General features: G+C 45.1%; 2 pseudogenes; both read left to right on the top strand.

Annotated features, from left to right (window-relative positions):
• The first annotated feature begins 1338 nt into the window (after window positions 1-1338).
• On the top strand, window positions 1339-2274 carry LOC115643616 (annotated as a pseudogene).
• A 12060-nt stretch (window positions 2275-14334) lies between these two features.
• On the top strand, window positions 14335-15265 carry LOC115643617 (annotated as a pseudogene).
• The last annotated feature ends 1379 nt before the right edge of the window (window positions 15266-16644 follow it).

Raw genomic sequence — 16644 nt, 5'->3', positions numbered from 1 at the left:
TGAATTCAGTAACTGTGACTTCAATGGTGTCACTCCAGATTTACTGTGTAAATTTGATCAGAATCAGGCTCTATTAACCTTCCCTTACCCAATGCTCATGGTGATACATTCTGACACCCAAGAATACCTCCAAGAGAAGCTGAAGTGCTTTGCCTGGCCTGCAATGACTGAATCCAGAGCATTCAATCATCCCACAGGCTTCTCTTCCTCCTCACAGGACCTGCATCTTCCCCATTCCAAGGTCTTGTACATACGTGGCAAGTTACAAGCTAACGCAGACAGTTACCTCAGTTGGGCAGGGGAGGGGTTGGTGTCACAAGTGGGTGAATAATGGAAACACTAGATTTTCATTAATATCCAGCTGAGTGTGCAAGTGACTTCAGCCATGCTCATGTAAGATGTCATGTGAGTAAATTACATACAACCACTATAACACTTCCCTTTCCTGCACCTCAGCTCTACTCTTTGCTGAAAAAGAGTCCAGTGGTTCTGTTCTCTCAGGACTTTTTGGAAAGTCTTGCACAGCTATTGCAGAGGGCTTAAACCCCTCCTTCCTACACCATTGTCTCATCCTCGCATTGAGACCCTGCAGTTCTGCCTGTCCACCTGGTTCTGCGGGATGAACGGGAATCATTTCAGAGAATGAAATCCAGGACCTCCAGGGTAGCAATCTCTAATCTAGCATTCAATCCCTCTGCAATACCTGTGCAAGAGTTTCCAAAATGTCATGAGACTACAGAACCACTGGTCTGTGTTTCAGCAAAGAGTAGAACTGAGGTGCAGGAAAGGGGAGGGTAATAGTGGTTGCATGTAACTTATGCACGTCACCTTTTACATGGGCATGGTTGAAGTAAGTAGGACACTCAGATAGATATTAGTGCAAACCTAGTGTTTGCACTATTCGCCCATTTGTGAAGCCTCTCTCATCCAGCTGAAGTAATAGTCTGTTAGTTTGTAACTTGCCAGATATTTACAGACCCTTGCATGGGTAGAGGATGCAGGTCCTGTGAGAATGAAGAGAAGCCTGTAGGATGATTGAACTCTCTAGATTCAGTCAACGCTGGTCTGGCAAAGCATTTCACCTTCTCTTGGAGGGATTCTTGAGGAATAGAGGGCATCACCAGGAGCATTTCGTAAGGAAATGTTAATAGAGCCTGGTTCTGTTCGAATTTACACATGTAAATCTGGAATGACGCAGTTGAACTCACTGTTATTAAAGTCAGAACCTGACCCTGAGAATTTATCCAGTGTACTGCAGAAAGGCAGTGGCATCTAGTATCCTCTTGTTTTTCCTTTCAGGAGGAAAGGTTCAAAACTACTCGGACTTCTCAGTACATTATGTCAGCTATCAATGACACTAAATTCAGCTCTGCAGTGTTCCTTCTCACTGGGATACATGGGCAGGAAGACATGCATCTCTGGTTCAATATCCCCTTAGGCTTAATGTATGTTTTTTCGATAGTAGGAAATTCAGTCATTCTGTTCATTATAAAAACAGATCCAAGTCTTCATGAGCCCATGTACATTTTCCTTTCCATGTTAGCCATCACGGACCTTGGCTTATCGATAGTCACCATACCAACAATACTGGATATATTCTTGTTTAACTCTAGGGAGATCAGCTTCGATGCCTGTTTTGCCCAGCTGTTCTTCATCCACTCGCTTCAATGCATTGAATCCTCCACACTCTTGTTGATGGCCTTTGACCATTTCATCGCGATCGCTAACCCACTGAGATATGCTTCCATCTTAACCCTGCAGAGAATAGCCAAGATGGGACTCGTGTTTGTGCTAAGAGGGGTTGCCGTAATATTCCCACTGCCCTTTCTCCTGAAACGTTTCTAATAATGTGAAGCCAATGTCCTCTCCCATTCCTACTGCCTGCACCAAGAGGTCATGAAGATGGCTTGTTCGGATATCAGAGTCAACAGCATCTATGGCTTGTTTGTCACAATCTCCACAGTGTTGCTGGACTCGCTGCTCATCCTCCTATCTTATGTGATGATTCTGAAAACAGTGCTGAGCATCGCATCCTATGCAGAGTTTGTCAGGGCACTGAGCACCTGTGTCTCCCACCTCTGTGCTGTCCTCATCTTCTACATATCAGGAATTGGCTTGTCTGTAGTACAGAGATTCGGGAATAGCTCTTCTCCCTTGGTTCAGATTCTCATGGGCTATGTCTGCTTGCTGGTTCCGCCCATGATGAACCCAATTGTGTACAGTTTGAGAAGCAAACACCTTCGTGCAAGGATAATCAGGGCATTCAAAAAGTGAAGGGTCAGTTCATCAACTGGCTCTAGTGCTGTTGAAAGAAAAGAAAAAAAAGTTCTCTTGATCCCAAAGGACCAATCCCCAGACCCATGTCAATATACAAATCAGATCTCACCCACAAATCACGCTGTTGCCAATCCTTTAGAATCTAAAATCTAAAGGTTTATTCATAAAAGGAAAAAAGATAGAGCTGAGAGCTCAAATTGGTTAAATGGAATCAGTTTCATACAGTAATCGCAAAGTTCTTAGTTCAGGCTTGTAGCAGTGATGGAACAAACTACAGGTTAAAATCAAGTGCCTGGAGTAACCTTCGCAGCTGGGATGGGTCTTTCAGTCCTTGATTCATAGCTTCAGTGTAGCAAAGTTCCTCCAGAGGTAAGAAGCAGGACTGAAGATAAGATGGAGATGAGGCTTCAGCCTTTTATAGGCTTTTCCAGGTGTAAGAACACCTCTCTGTTCTTACTGTGGAAAATTACAGCAAAATGGAGCCTGCAGTCACATGGGCAAGTCCTTGCATACTTTGCTGAGTCACAAGGTGTATCTGCCTTCTCTCAATGGGTCAATTGTGTAACTGATGGTCCTTAATGGGCCATCAAGCAGGCTAGGCAGAGCTGACACCAACTTGTCTGGGATATCTCCCAGAAGCACAGCATAAGCTTGAAATACAGACAGTATAGAGCCAGTATAACTTCATAACTTCAACTATACAAATGATACACACCTATAGACAGGATAATCATAACCAGCAAACCATAACCTCTCCATAGAGCGCTTGTTGTGTATTTGGTTGTCATGGTTTTTGTTCCTATGGCAACTGAGTTAGATTATTAGGGGATAGCCCAGCCAGCTTCGGCCAGTTAGGGAAGCTCTGTGTCTGTAAATAAATGGTAGTTTTGTTAGCTGTCTGCTGTCTGGCCTCAAGTGATTTCTTCCTAAACCGGCTGCCCCCAAGGATATAACAAGTGGCGACGAGGGTGGGATTCCGGTGCTGCTCCAGTAACAGAAGGAAGTAGAAGTCAAGGTAAAGAACAAACCAAAAAACTGCTTGTTTGCACTGACTGTGAAAGTGAAACTAAAAATCATGGCTACTCCGACCGGGCCACTGGAACCTTTTGATGAGAATACAGAGCAGTGGCAGGTGTATACTGAGTGTTTTGAGCTTTTTGTTATTGCAAATGACATTATATAAGCGAAGAAGGTGCCAATATTCTTAAGCATTGTAGGGGCTAAAACCTACTCCCTGCTACGCAGCTTACTACACCCTGGTAAGCCTGAGACTAAATCTTACAGTGACACCGTGGAAATCCTGGGCTCTCATTTTTCCCCAAAACCCCACTGGTAATCGCTGAAAGATATCGGTTCCATAAAAGAGACCAAAAAGAAGATGAAATAGTTGTATAATTTGTAGCAATTTTAAAAAAGCTAGCAGAACACTGTGAATTTAAAGAGATGTTAAATGATGCCCTGCATGACAGGTTAGTGTGTGGCCTGTACAGTGAAGCTATACGGAAGCACCTACTGACAGAGGCTCAGCTTACATTACAGAAGGCTGTTGATATTGCTGTCTCCATGGAACTGGCTACAAGGGAGGCGAAATACATCGGTGCATCCCTTAGGGTGCAAAAAGTGTCACAAGAATCTACCCACAAAACTGTGCAGAGTCAAGAATGTTACCGCTGTGGTAAGCCGGGTCACCAGGCATCAGAATGCTGGTGTAAGGACTGGGTGTGTTGACACTGTGGCAAAAAAGGACACATTGAGTGTGCCTGTAAACAAAAGAAAAAGAGGCCTGTGGTCTGGCCGACAAAAAGAGGAACCCTGCATACCCTAGAGCAGACCTAGGATGATCAAGGTGACACCTCATCGCAAGAGGAAGTGTCACTGCATGTTTTGTCTTTGGCAGTGGGCTCACATGAATACTGGGTAACCCCGTTGTTGGATGGCAAACCTATACGCATGGAACTGGACACAGGTGCAGCCATCTCGCTGGTCTCCGAGACTGTGTATAAAGAAAAGCTACAGCATCTTCCCCTTAAGGCAACAAAAACTGTTCTGAAGACGTATATGGGAGAAGCTGTGCCCATGTTGGGCACTATTGATGTCAAGGTGGAGCTGAATGGACAAGCTGCTAAATTGCCACTGTTTGTGGTGAGAGGTAACTACCCAGCCTTAATGGGTAGGTCTTGGCTTGGGAAGATTCAGCTGAACTGGGCAGAAGTGCACCGGATGACTAAAGAAGAAACTAGTCTAACCCCTATACTAAGGAAACATGCTTCTGTTTTTGGAGATGATTTGGGAAGTATGAAGGGAATCACTGTGACATTGAACATTAAACCTGACAGTCCACCAAAATATCTGAAAGCCCGAACTGTGCCATATGCCTTCAGGCCAAAAGTTGAAGCAGACCTGGAGCGCCTGGTCACCAATGGAGTCATAATATCAGTTACCCATAGCTCATGGACCACTCCTATCGTTCCAACAGTGAAAAAATATAACTCTTTCCGGATTTGCAGTGATTTTAAAGTCACTGTCAACCCAGTGTTGTGTGCAGAGCAATACCTGCTTCCCCGCTTTGATGACCTCTTCGCAGGCCTGGCTGGGGGACAAAAGTTCAGTAAGATTGATCTGAGTCAAGCATATTTACAGATGCACGTCGATGAAAAGTCCCAAGAGCTGTTGACTATTGTTACTCATAAGGGGCTTTATCGATACTGTTGCCTACCCTTCGGAATAATGTCTGCTCCTGCCCTGTTCCAGAGGGCTATGGACCAGATCTTGTGTGGCTTGTCAGGAGTTCAGTGCTATCTGGATGATATCCTGGTTACTGGAAGGAATGAAGAGGATCACTTAAAGAATTTAGAGGCTACCCTACAAAGACTGGAAGAGTATGGCCTACGAGTTTGCAAAGACAAGTGTGAATTCTTCCAGCCCTCTGTTGAATATTTGGGACACATCATTGATGCTGCGGGTCTTCATAAGGCCCCTGCAAAAGTTAAAGCTATTGTGGAGGCTCCCCAACCTTGACATGTAAGCCAGCTGCGCTCGTTTCTAGAACTACTGAACTATTATGGAAAGTTCATCTCACAGTTAGCCACACTGCTAAAACCACTTCATGAGCTCCTGGGGCAGAACAAGGCCTGGAAGTGGACTGAAGCCTGTGATGTTACATTTAACAAAGCTAAGGATGCACTGCTAAATTCTGAAGTTCTAACGCACTTTGATCCATCCTTACCCCTACAATTGGCCTGCGATGCCTCCCCTTTTGGAGTGGGAGCAGTCGTGTCACACATTATGCCTTTGGGAGAAGAAAGACCTATTGCTTTTGCTTGACACACTCTAAGCAAAGCAGAAACTAACTATGCCCAAATCGAACACGAGGCATTAGGAATTGTTTTTGGAATTCGGAAGTTTCATCAGTACTTGTTTAGGCGAAAGTTTACTCTTCTCACAGACCATAGACCTCCGACATCAATTTTCGGACCCTACACAGGCATTGCCCCATTAGCTGCTAGTCGTATGCAATGTTGGGCATTGTTACTTTCAGCACACGCATATGAAATCAAATATCGGAAATCCACTCTGCACGGCAATGCAGATGGCCTCTCAAGGTTGCCTTTGCCGGTCAAACATCAAGATAGTGCCCAAAAGGAAATCTTCTACTTTGAACAGGTAGAGAATACATCCATCACTGCTACTCCAATAAAGAAGGCAACTCGCATTGACCCAGTATTGTCCCAAGTTATGGACCTGGTGATGCATGGAAAATCTCGACAAACCTCTCTGTTTGTTGTGGAGGAGACGTGTCATTATTCCACCCCACTGAGATCACAGATGTTAGAACAGCTACATTCCGGTCACTGTGGAATTGTGCGCATGAAGGAAATTGCACGAAGTTATTTTTGGTGGCCTGGATTGAACAGTCCTATTGAAGAGAAGGCAAAAGCATGTATGTCATGTCAGTGTGTGAGGAATGCACCCCAATGGGCACCCCTACACCCATGAGACTGACATGAAAACCCGTGGCAACGTATTCACATTGACTTCGCTGGCCCTCTTGAAGGAAGCATGTTCTTGGTGGCAGTAGATGCCCATTCTAAATGGCCAGAAGTCTCTATAATGCGGTCCACTACTGCAGAGAGTACTATCCAAAAACTACGGGGACTCTTTAGTCATTTCGGTCTGCCAGAACAACTTGTGAGCGACAACAGACCACAGTTCTTCTCTCAGGAGTTTCAAAATTTTGTGAAGGCAAATGTGATACACCACATCACGTCAGCACCATATCATCCATCCACCAACGGATTAGCTGAAAGATTTGTGCAGACAATGAAACACCCTTTGAAATCAGCAAGGGGACAACACTCCATTCAAAAGCATCTCGATACCTTGTTACTTTCCTACAGAAACACACCTCATGCTATGACCCAGGCATCCCCGGCCTTTCTAATGATGGGACGACAGCTGTGCACTTGCTTTGATCTGCTGAAACCTTCTGAACCCTGACAAATTGTGCAACATCAGAAGCAATATCAAGTCCTCAGATGGGCACCCAGTGCAAAAGACTGAACCTTTAGCCCAGGACAGCCAGTTTTGGCTCGAAATTATACTTCCAGAGCTAAATGGGTCCCTGCTACTATCATCACTCAGACAGGACCTGTTTCCTAAACAGTCCGGACTGCAGAGAATCTTACCTGGCGGCTACATGTAGATCAGCTGTTGCCAGGTCATGCCAGTCCTCGGGACACATCTGCAGTTGAGTGGTCTGACTTCACCTCTTCTAGTGAGACACCGAATCACGAATCACCTGTTCCTGACTGTTCTCCTCCATTACTGCCGGCAGCTGAGATACTCCTTTGCCCAGCACGAGCTGATACCACCTCCTCACCTGTTCGTGCTGCAGACCCTGAGCCCATGGTTCTTACGGGTGCAACAACACCAGAAGTTCGCCGTAATCCACCTAGAGACAGAAAGCCTCCTCATTGGCTGGATCTTTAGCTAGGATGAACCCACGGTTATGGGGCAAAATAATCCCCAGGGTTTAGCCGGGAATGGAGGCAGTCTACCCACCTTCTCTAGTCTAGTGTGTGTTTTATTTAGGGGATGTTTTAATTGGGGGGGAGGAATATGTTGTGTATTTGGTTGTCATGGTTTTTGTTCTTATGGCAACTGAGTTAGATTATTAGGGGATAGCCCAGCCAGTTTTGGCTAGTTAGGCGAGCTCTGTGTCTGTAAATAAATGGTAGTTTTATTAGCTGTCTGCTGTCTGGCCTCAAGTGATTTCTTCCTAAACCGGCTGCCCCCAAGGATATAACATCCCTTACACGACAACCTTTATACAATATTTGCTTAAAATATATAACAGATGTCACAACAGAGATCTACACAGTTACAGATTATGTCAATAACATCACACCGGGAAACTAGACAAAGGCTGGAGGAGGAGCTGCGGTGTGTCTGGGGTTGACTGCTGGAGGGAGTTTTAGTTTGGAGCTGGCTGGGGAAATAGAGAGAGGCCCACGATGGACCTGACTGAGGGGATCCTGTTGTCTTACCTAAAAGCTCTATATTAGACTCTGTTCCTGTCATCTAATAAACCTTCTGTTTTACTGGCTGACTGAGAGTCACGGTGAATCGCAGGAAATGGTGGGTGCAGGGCCATAACTCCCAAACACTCCATGACAACCAGTCATCTCCATAAGGAGTGATGCTGGTGGCAATAATGGGAAACTGGCTCTGACTGCCCTGCTCTAAGCATTTTGTCCCAAATTGATACTTTCAGTTATGTCCTGCCAGAGGCAGCATTGTTGCACCTGGATCCTGCAATCTCGGAGACACCTCACGTTCCCCACAGTTTTTCCTCTGCAGGGGGTGAGGTGCCTTCTGTCACACCTGCTCCCTTGGCTGAGGAGTAATCAGTGAATGTGTCTCACCAGTGAGAAATCTCACACACAAGGGGCAAATGCTAAGACAGGCAACTGTACGGCTTCTCTTGTTACATAAAGTGCCTCACCAAATGAAACAGGAAGTAACAGAGGTTCAAACCCGTAGCCCTAAATACCAGGACCCTTGTGCCCTTCATGCCCATTCTGTGGAGCACAACATTATAACCCAGCATGACAATGTCTGTTTCCATGGGGGAAACTTCGCTCATTTCCAATGTAGGAGTGGCCTAGTGGATCAGACCTGTAGTCCATCCAATCCAGTGTCCTCTCTCTGACAGTGACAGCCCCAGGTGCTGCAGAAGAAGGTGTAAGAAAACAGCAGTAGACTGATGGGGTGTGTGTGATTTGACCGCAATGATACTGTCACCCTAAAGCCTGACACTGAGAGATTGGCTTGTGCCCTGATCCACATGGGCATATAGATTTTCAAAATATCTATTTAGTGTAAAACTGTAACTGAATTGATACTGAATAGTCTCACTATTTCCAAATTCTTTCTGATTCTTCCTTAATTCATGGCCTCAACTACTTATCTGCCAGTCAGTATTGCAGAGGTATAGGGATTGAGGCAACGGAAACAAGAATTCAGAAGGACTCTTGGAAATTATCACACAGACAGAGTTTGAAAACATTGTGATAGTTGGAATAATATTTTTCCAATATGCATTAATTTGCTTTTGTCAACAAAAAAATGTGTTCTCCCAGTCACTAAGTTTTCTGAGATCCCTTTGTAACTCATCACAGTCTACTTTGGAGTTATGTATATTGAATAATTTAATCTCATCTGCAAATTTTGCCACCTCATTGTTTACTCCATTTTCCAGATCATTTATGAATATGTGGAATCAGAGCACTCTCAATACAGCCCTCTGTGGGGAAGGGATAGCTTAGTGGTTTGACCATTTGCCTGCTAAATGCAGGGCTGTGAGTTCCCTCCTTGAGGGGATCATTTAGGGATCTGGGACAAAAATCTGTCTGGGGATTGGTCTTGCTTTGAGCAGCAGGTTGGGCTAAATGACCTCTTCAGGTCCCTTCCAACCCTGATATTCTATGACATCCTTAGCTACCTCTCTCAATTCTAAAAGTGGCCATTTATTCCTACTCTTTGCTTCCTCTCTTTTAACCAGTTACTGAGCCAGGAGAGAACCTTCCTTCTTACCCCATGACTGCTCACATTTCTTAAGAGCCTTTGTTGTGGGATCTTGTCTACTGCTTTCTGAAAGTCCAAGTACACTATATGCCCTGGATCACCCTTGTGCACATTTGTTGACCAGCTCAATGAATTCTAATAGACTGATGAGACATAATTTTCCTTTGCAAAAGCCATGCTGATTCTTCCACAACAAATCATGTCCATTCATGTGTCTGATAATTCTATTCTTTACTATAGTTTCAATCAGTTTGCCTTGTACTGAAGCTAGGTTGACATGCCTGTAATTGCTGGAATCATCTCTGGAGCCTTTTTTAAATATCAGTATCATATTAGCTATTTGCCAGTCATCAGAAGCTGATTTAAGTGATAGTTAGTTGTTCTGCAGTTTTCATATTTGAGTTCCTTCAGAACTCTTGGGTGAATATCATCTGGTCCTAGTGACTTTTTTCTGTTTAATTTGTTAATTTCTTCTACAAACTCTGTGACAGGTTGTCCCCCCGGGGTGCAGTCTGGGGAACCACTGAGCCCCGTAACCAGTCAGCTGGGCTGGCCTCTCTCAGACTCGACTGCTGGCCTCTCCAGGCAATGTTGTTACCCAACACAGGAGCAGGAAACACCACACACCCAACTAAGCTACCTGAGTGTTTTATTCCGAAGACATTCAAGGACAAACACGAGACAACAGCCAGATTCCCAGTTTCCCAGCCTTCCACCCTTGGTGGAGAATAAACCCTGATTTATACCATCTTGCACTGCACAGGGATCTGTTCCATGCAAACTCATTGATATAGGTCACTTTCCACTCATGGGATAGATGGGCAATGGACTTCGTTTACAGAGCTGAGATTATGGATCCCCAAGATAAATTGGAGGCTTTTCATCTGCTTCTTCCTCATAACGTAAATGAAGGTTGCATAGACTGAGTGTCTGGCTGCACTCTGGGTATGGAAAGGTTAAAACTTCCCAACCAGTCTATGGCTGGGGTATTGTGCCCATCAGCCCCCTCCACCCTGTACAAGACCCCTTCAACAGATCCTGTGGGCAGTGGCTACTGTGACAGGAAAAGGTAGCACATCTCTGATGAATCTGTGCTAGCCAGGAGCTGGAGAGGGTCCTAGAGCAGCTGTGGAGATCCAGATATTATGGGTGTGTGGGAGAGTGTAGCTACCAGTGGATCGCTGAGATGTGTACCTAACTTTGAGGATTCCTGGAGCCTGAAGCCTCCTGTTATGATTTAGGGAGAATTGCATGACTTCAAGGTCATCAAGTCCAGACTCCTGTGATCATGGTGTCTGTCTAACCTGCTCTTAAAATTACAAGGATAGAGATTCTACAACCTCCCTGGGCAATTTATTCCAGCACTTAAACACCATAATAGAGAGGAAGTTTATATCATACTGGAATGATCCAAGAAAATTTCCAAGTAAGCAGCCTTGTAGAATCTCCCTTTTGTAGCTTGCACTCTGAGTATGTCATGCAGGACAGGAGGCTGTCTGGGAGAAATCTGATCCTCTATTATTGATTATTATTATTTATTTCAACAAGATCACAGCTGTGACAGCATCATAGTTACTGCTCAGCAGCCCCCGAGGTAGCCAAGTGACTAATCAGAACAATATGAACAGTGATGTGAAGCCCAGATTCCAGGAATAGAGCCTGCAGCAGGGCTTGCACTGCAGTCATGTTGGGTAGGATCACCACATGTCCTCTGTGATTTTGCCTTCTGCAGTTTACCATTTGCCATGAGGGGATTAAAGCTGGTGCACACTAAGCTAAGCAGCTGAGGTTCCCTGATGGCAAAGTGGCCCCCAAGGGAACGTTCAAACATGCTTCATAAAGGCAGTTGCCTTCCTGTCTGAACAGATACTGCCTGCTGCCTGTGCTACCTCTACACTGACTCCTTGTCCTTTTGGTTGAAGACCTCTGGTGTCAGCGGCTCCCCTTCTAGTAGGAATTGGGTACGTTGGCAGGTTTCACTATCTTTACAATGCAAATGAAGGGAAAAGGCTACAAGGTTTTTTTCCATTTGTAGATATTCTGTGCAGCGGCAGAGGACTGAGCTGGGCTGTCGGGGTGACTCAGTGAAGGGCTGGTAGCACTGGGGAGCTTGGGAACCCCTCCCCTACATCCGCCCATGCTTCTCAGGAGGTCAGTGAAGCTGCACACAAATCTGACATCCCAAGCGAGCTTGGAGTGCTAAAAAACTGCACTTTCCTGAATGACGCTTTCTCCGTGGGTCCCATTTCTGGAGGTGCAGTGTGCTCTGGGCCCGATCCTGCCAGAGGCTGAATGACAAGAGACCACAGTTAATGGTATATTTGGAATATCAGTTAATGGTTTATTTGCTCCTGGAAATTTAATTAGCAAATGTATTTTCAAAGGTTTTTATTTTTCAGGTATTCAGAGCTGCATTGCTCTTTGGTAACAGGTCAGACAGGGGATATTTCTGTTTCCTGAATGGCTCAGGGCTCTAGCATCTCTGCTCTGTAGACACCACTAAAAGTTACAGGACTAACTGCATCTCATCCCCCTCTCTGGTCTCTGAGAGCCAGATGTCAGGGAAGGTAACCTTCCCTCTCATGGGGTAGAATCTCGCAATCCTCCTACACTCAGGCTCTGTCTTGTGGCTCTTCCCTTTGGGAACCTGTGAGTGACTGGTGGTGAGATGCGTGATCAGCCAGGCTTCTTAAACCAAACTACTCTTTAAGCTGAACAGTGGGAATAAAGCGAAACATGGGAGAATTGAAGGGTTTTCAAACAACAGTCTGTACACGTCTCTGACCCCAAGCCCTCCCACTCTGACAAGGACCCAGGCAGGGCAAGGCCTTCAGACATCCCCAGAGGTGTCTGTGCCTGTCAGTCTGAAGAGCTTCTCACAGCAGCTGACCCACCTCTGGACAGACTCCAAGATGTGGTAAAACAAGCTGTGCAATGTGACTGGAGCCCAGAAATAGGCTCCTCCCAGCTTGCAGCTCCAGTTCTGTCTTTCGACCTCCCTGAACTGCTGACTGAGCGACAGGTTTTCTTGAGCTGATCCTTCCCTTCCTGCTTGTTTTCTAGCAGCCTGCTATGAACCGTACTGGTTTCTCGCAATATAGCCATAACATCAACATCCCAATAATTAACTCACTATAACTCTTCAGCAAACATCCCAAGAAGCGGGTTTAACATGTCCCTTCATTATGGCAGCTCAGTTACATGTCTGACAGTATGCCATTCCCGGGTGCTATGGATGTTATGAATACAGGAGAGAGGGAGGGGCAGAGAGAGAGAGAGAGCGCAATGGATTACTTTCCTGTAGGAAATGAAGTTCCATTTCCATGAATACTCCTTCATTTATCTTTGAATTCCACTTCCTGCAAACCCTCACCATGCCTGAATAACACATCTGGGGTATGTACTCATGAGTGAGAGCTCAGGGAATGAATATTTTCTATAGTGGCCCCAATGCCTGTTACCACTCTGGGTATAGGCTACAGACTGACAGAACAGAACCTGAGGAGAACCAGTCAGCTATTAACCCAGGGACAGAGGAGCTACTAGACTTTTGTTTGCTGACAAGTGAGTGAAGGAGGGCTGAGACGCTGTGATCTTTTCAAGTTCTGAAGAAATCCTGATGACAGACAATTGCATGGGAAGAAGATGCAGGTTCTGTGAGGAGAAAATGAGACCTGTAGGATGATTGAATTCCCTGGAGTCAGTCAACATTGGCGAAGCAAAGAATTTCAGCTTCTCTTGGAGGGATTCCTCTAGGTCAGAGTAGATCACTGGGAGTATTTGGTAGAGAAATGTAATAGGGCCTGGTTCTGGTCGAATTTATACAGGTTTATCTGGAGTGATGCAGTTGAAGTCATTATTACTGAATTAAGAAACTGGGCTTAAGAATTTATCCCTGTACTGCAAAAAGACAGTTGCATAACATAGGACCTGAGGAGTGGAGAAAATAATATGTATAAAAATTAGGCAAGGAAACCATGGGTGGTGGTGAATCCCCACCTGGGCAGGCAAACCCCAAATCCCGCTCCTTCCAACGAAGGCCCAAACCCCTTCCATGACCCCCCAAGCCCCCATGCAGCCAAGCCAGACCCCCACCGCAGCAAGAGGCTGTGCCCCAGACCAGTGCCCCAAGTTCCCAAGCCTCCCCGCTCCCAGGGTGTGGCCCAACCCCAGCCTTTCCGGACCTGGAGCACGGGGGCCAGGCTGCCATGTGGACCAAGCTGCCAGCACCAGCATCAGACAAAGAGCAGCCTGCCTTTCCTTGCCTTCCTTACCCTCCACCTGTGAAGGAAATACATTAACAAATGGCTTCAATGCAGGACAGATAAATACAATGACCTTTTTCACTATGCACTTGCCATGTGTTTATACACGTGTCACGGGTACAATGGACCACACTCCAAAATGGAGGGCCAGAAAGGTTGTCAATGGAAAGGTCACAATTGTAAAATTGCACAGCACTCAAGTAGGCTGCCGAATTCCCAACCACAAGATATCAGTGGGCCCAAGAGCTGAAACAGGGACTGGATGTTTATATGAGTAAGCAAAAAATCCAATTCCAGTTGTGAGGACTTAACAGAAAAACCAGTAGAAGGGCTTTAAACCTGCCTAATTTATACTACAATATATGTCTAATTAGTGAGTCTTGGGGAGAAACTTTCCTTGGGAGCAGGTTATCTCATAGATGTCTATTTCAGGGCTTCTTTCACCTTCTTCTGAACCATCTGATACTGGGCATAGGATACGAGGCTTGATGGACTACAGATCTGATCTAGTCTGGCACTGCCTATGTTCCTATCGATGGTGCATATCAAGGGCCATGCTTTAGATTATCTTCCTTGACCTCCTGGGAATCTCTTGCACTGAGATCAGAAAGATGTCTCATTAAATATCATCTAGTCTTGTGGTTTGTTTGTTTTTTTTCCTTTAAGGAAGGATATTTTAAAACTCCTCGGACCTGCCCAGTACATTATGTCAGCTGTCAATGACACCAAATTGAACTCTGCAGTATTTCTTCTCACCGGGATACCTGGGAAGGAAGACGTCCATCTCTGGATCTCTATCCCCTTCTGCTTAATGTATGTTATTTCGATAGTAGGAAATTCAGTCATTCTGTTCATTGTAAAAACAGATCCAAGCCTTCATGAGCCCATGTACATTTTTCTTTCCATGTTAGCCATCACAGACTTTGCCTTGGCCATATCCACCATGCCAACAACACTGGGTATATTCTTGTTTAACTCTAGGGAGATCAGTCTGGATACTTGTTTTGCCCAGCTGTTCTTCATCCACTCACTTTCATTCATTGAATCATCAGTACTCCTGTTGATGGCCTTTGATCAATTTGTTGCTATCTGTAACCCACTGAGATACGCCTCTATCTTCACCCTGCCAAGAATTCAAAAGATGGGACTGGTGTTTGTGCTGAGAGGGGTGTCTTTAATATTCCCACTGCCCTTTCTCCTTAAACGGTTCCAATATTGTCGAGTCAATATCCTCTCACATTGCTACTGCCTGCACCAGGATCTTGTTAAGATGGCTTGTACGGACATCACAGTCAACTACATCTATGGCTTCTTTCTTACAGTCACCGTGTTGGGATTGGATTCACTGTTCATCTTCCTTTCGTATGTGATGATCCTCAAAACAGTGCTGAAAATTACGTCCCATACGGAGAGCCTTAGGGCCCTGAACACATGTGTCTCTCACCTCTGTCCTGCTCTTCTACACGCCACAGTTTGGCTTGGGTCTGATACACGGATATTGGAAGACCTCTCCTCCTTTGCTCAACCTTTTCCTGGGCTACATCTCTCTGTTTGTCCCACCACTTATGAACCCAATTGTGTACGCTGTGAAAAGCCAACAACTTTCTGCAAGGATAATCAGGATGTTCTTCAAGTGAAGAGTCAGTACCTCACTTAGCTCCAGCTCCAGTGACATGGGAGATGAAAAACATGGGCCACGAGCACCAATTCTATTCAGGATGTTACATCCGAGATGATGAGATCTAGTGAACTCCACTCTATAAAGAGAGGTTCAGACATGATATAAGGCCTGAAAGAATGAGAGAGGGGCTGGTGAGGTAGGCTAGCACATTGGGGAAGGAGACCAAGGCAGGTAGCTGCTTTTACAATGTGTCTGTGTTCATAGAGAGCCAGTGGACCAGTGTGATGTTTGCTTATAAAGAGCTGTATTGGTGCCTGCTCCGACCTCAGAATTCCTCTTGATAAAGTCAATAAAGAGAAAGGATGTGGATGTTGTTTCCCATTATACCTCACCTGTCACCTTTCTGTCTCTGGTTAAACATCCATGAGCAGTTCCAGTCCTCACCCCTCCTGAGCACTCAGGATACTACGTGATCCATGAGCACAGCAACAGCTGCGTTCAAGAGCTATTTAAGTGACACAGTCACCCCCCCTTTTCCTCTGCCCTGAACCAGGGGCATGTGACTGAATCGTGTCAGAGACATGATTAAAACAGGAGCCCAGGCACAGTCATTTAGGCAACTGCTCTTCCACTGATGACTGTGCACTGCACACCTGATGAGTCCACCCCCATCTGAGTGTAATGCCACAGAGGCAGAGTAGTGCTACATGTGTTATTAGGAAATGGGGAAACTTTTGTGAATGAGGGAGCCTATACAGGAAAGATGGGTTCCACCTAAGCCAAAATGGAACCAGATCCCTGGCACTTAAGAGTGAGAAGGTTGTAGAGGAGTTTTTAAACTAAGGGTTTTGGGAAAGCTGACAGGTTCAGATAAGCACATCGTTTGGAGAGTGACAACCTTTAGAGAGGATAGACTAATGGAGATTCTCTATGTCTTAGTAAGGAGGAGAGGATGGAAGGTGATAAAATACAGGTAGGACCTGTTGAGAAACAATCAAATAAAAAAAATCCCATTCATGAACATCATGTAATGCAGAAAGCTAAATAATTAGATGGATAAACTAGAGTGCCTCATATTAAATGAGGGTATTGATATAATAGCCATCACAGAAACTTGGTGGAATGAGGATAATCAATGGGACACAGTGATCCCAGAGTACAAAATATATTGAAAGAACAGAATAGGTCATGCTGGTGAGGAAGAGGCAATTGAAGTAATAATCATAAATGAACCAAACTTAGAATTATTATGGGTGGAAATTCCATATTCTAATAATAAGAATATAGCAGTAGGGATATGTTACAGACCACCTACCCAGGATGGTGGTAGCGACTGTGAAATATTTATGGAGATTAGAAGGTTATTAAAATTTAAAAAATCAATAATAAAAATGG

Source organism: Gopherus evgoodei, unplaced genomic scaffold (genome assembly GCF_007399415.2).
Source record: "Gopherus evgoodei ecotype Sinaloan lineage unplaced genomic scaffold, rGopEvg1_v1.p scaffold_64_arrow_ctg1, whole genome shotgun sequence".
In the NCBI taxonomy this organism is placed as follows: domain Eukaryota; kingdom Metazoa; phylum Chordata; order Testudines; family Testudinidae; genus Gopherus; species Gopherus evgoodei.
The sequence above is the reverse complement of the archived record's forward strand: the minus strand, read 5'-3'. Positions and strand labels throughout refer to the sequence as shown.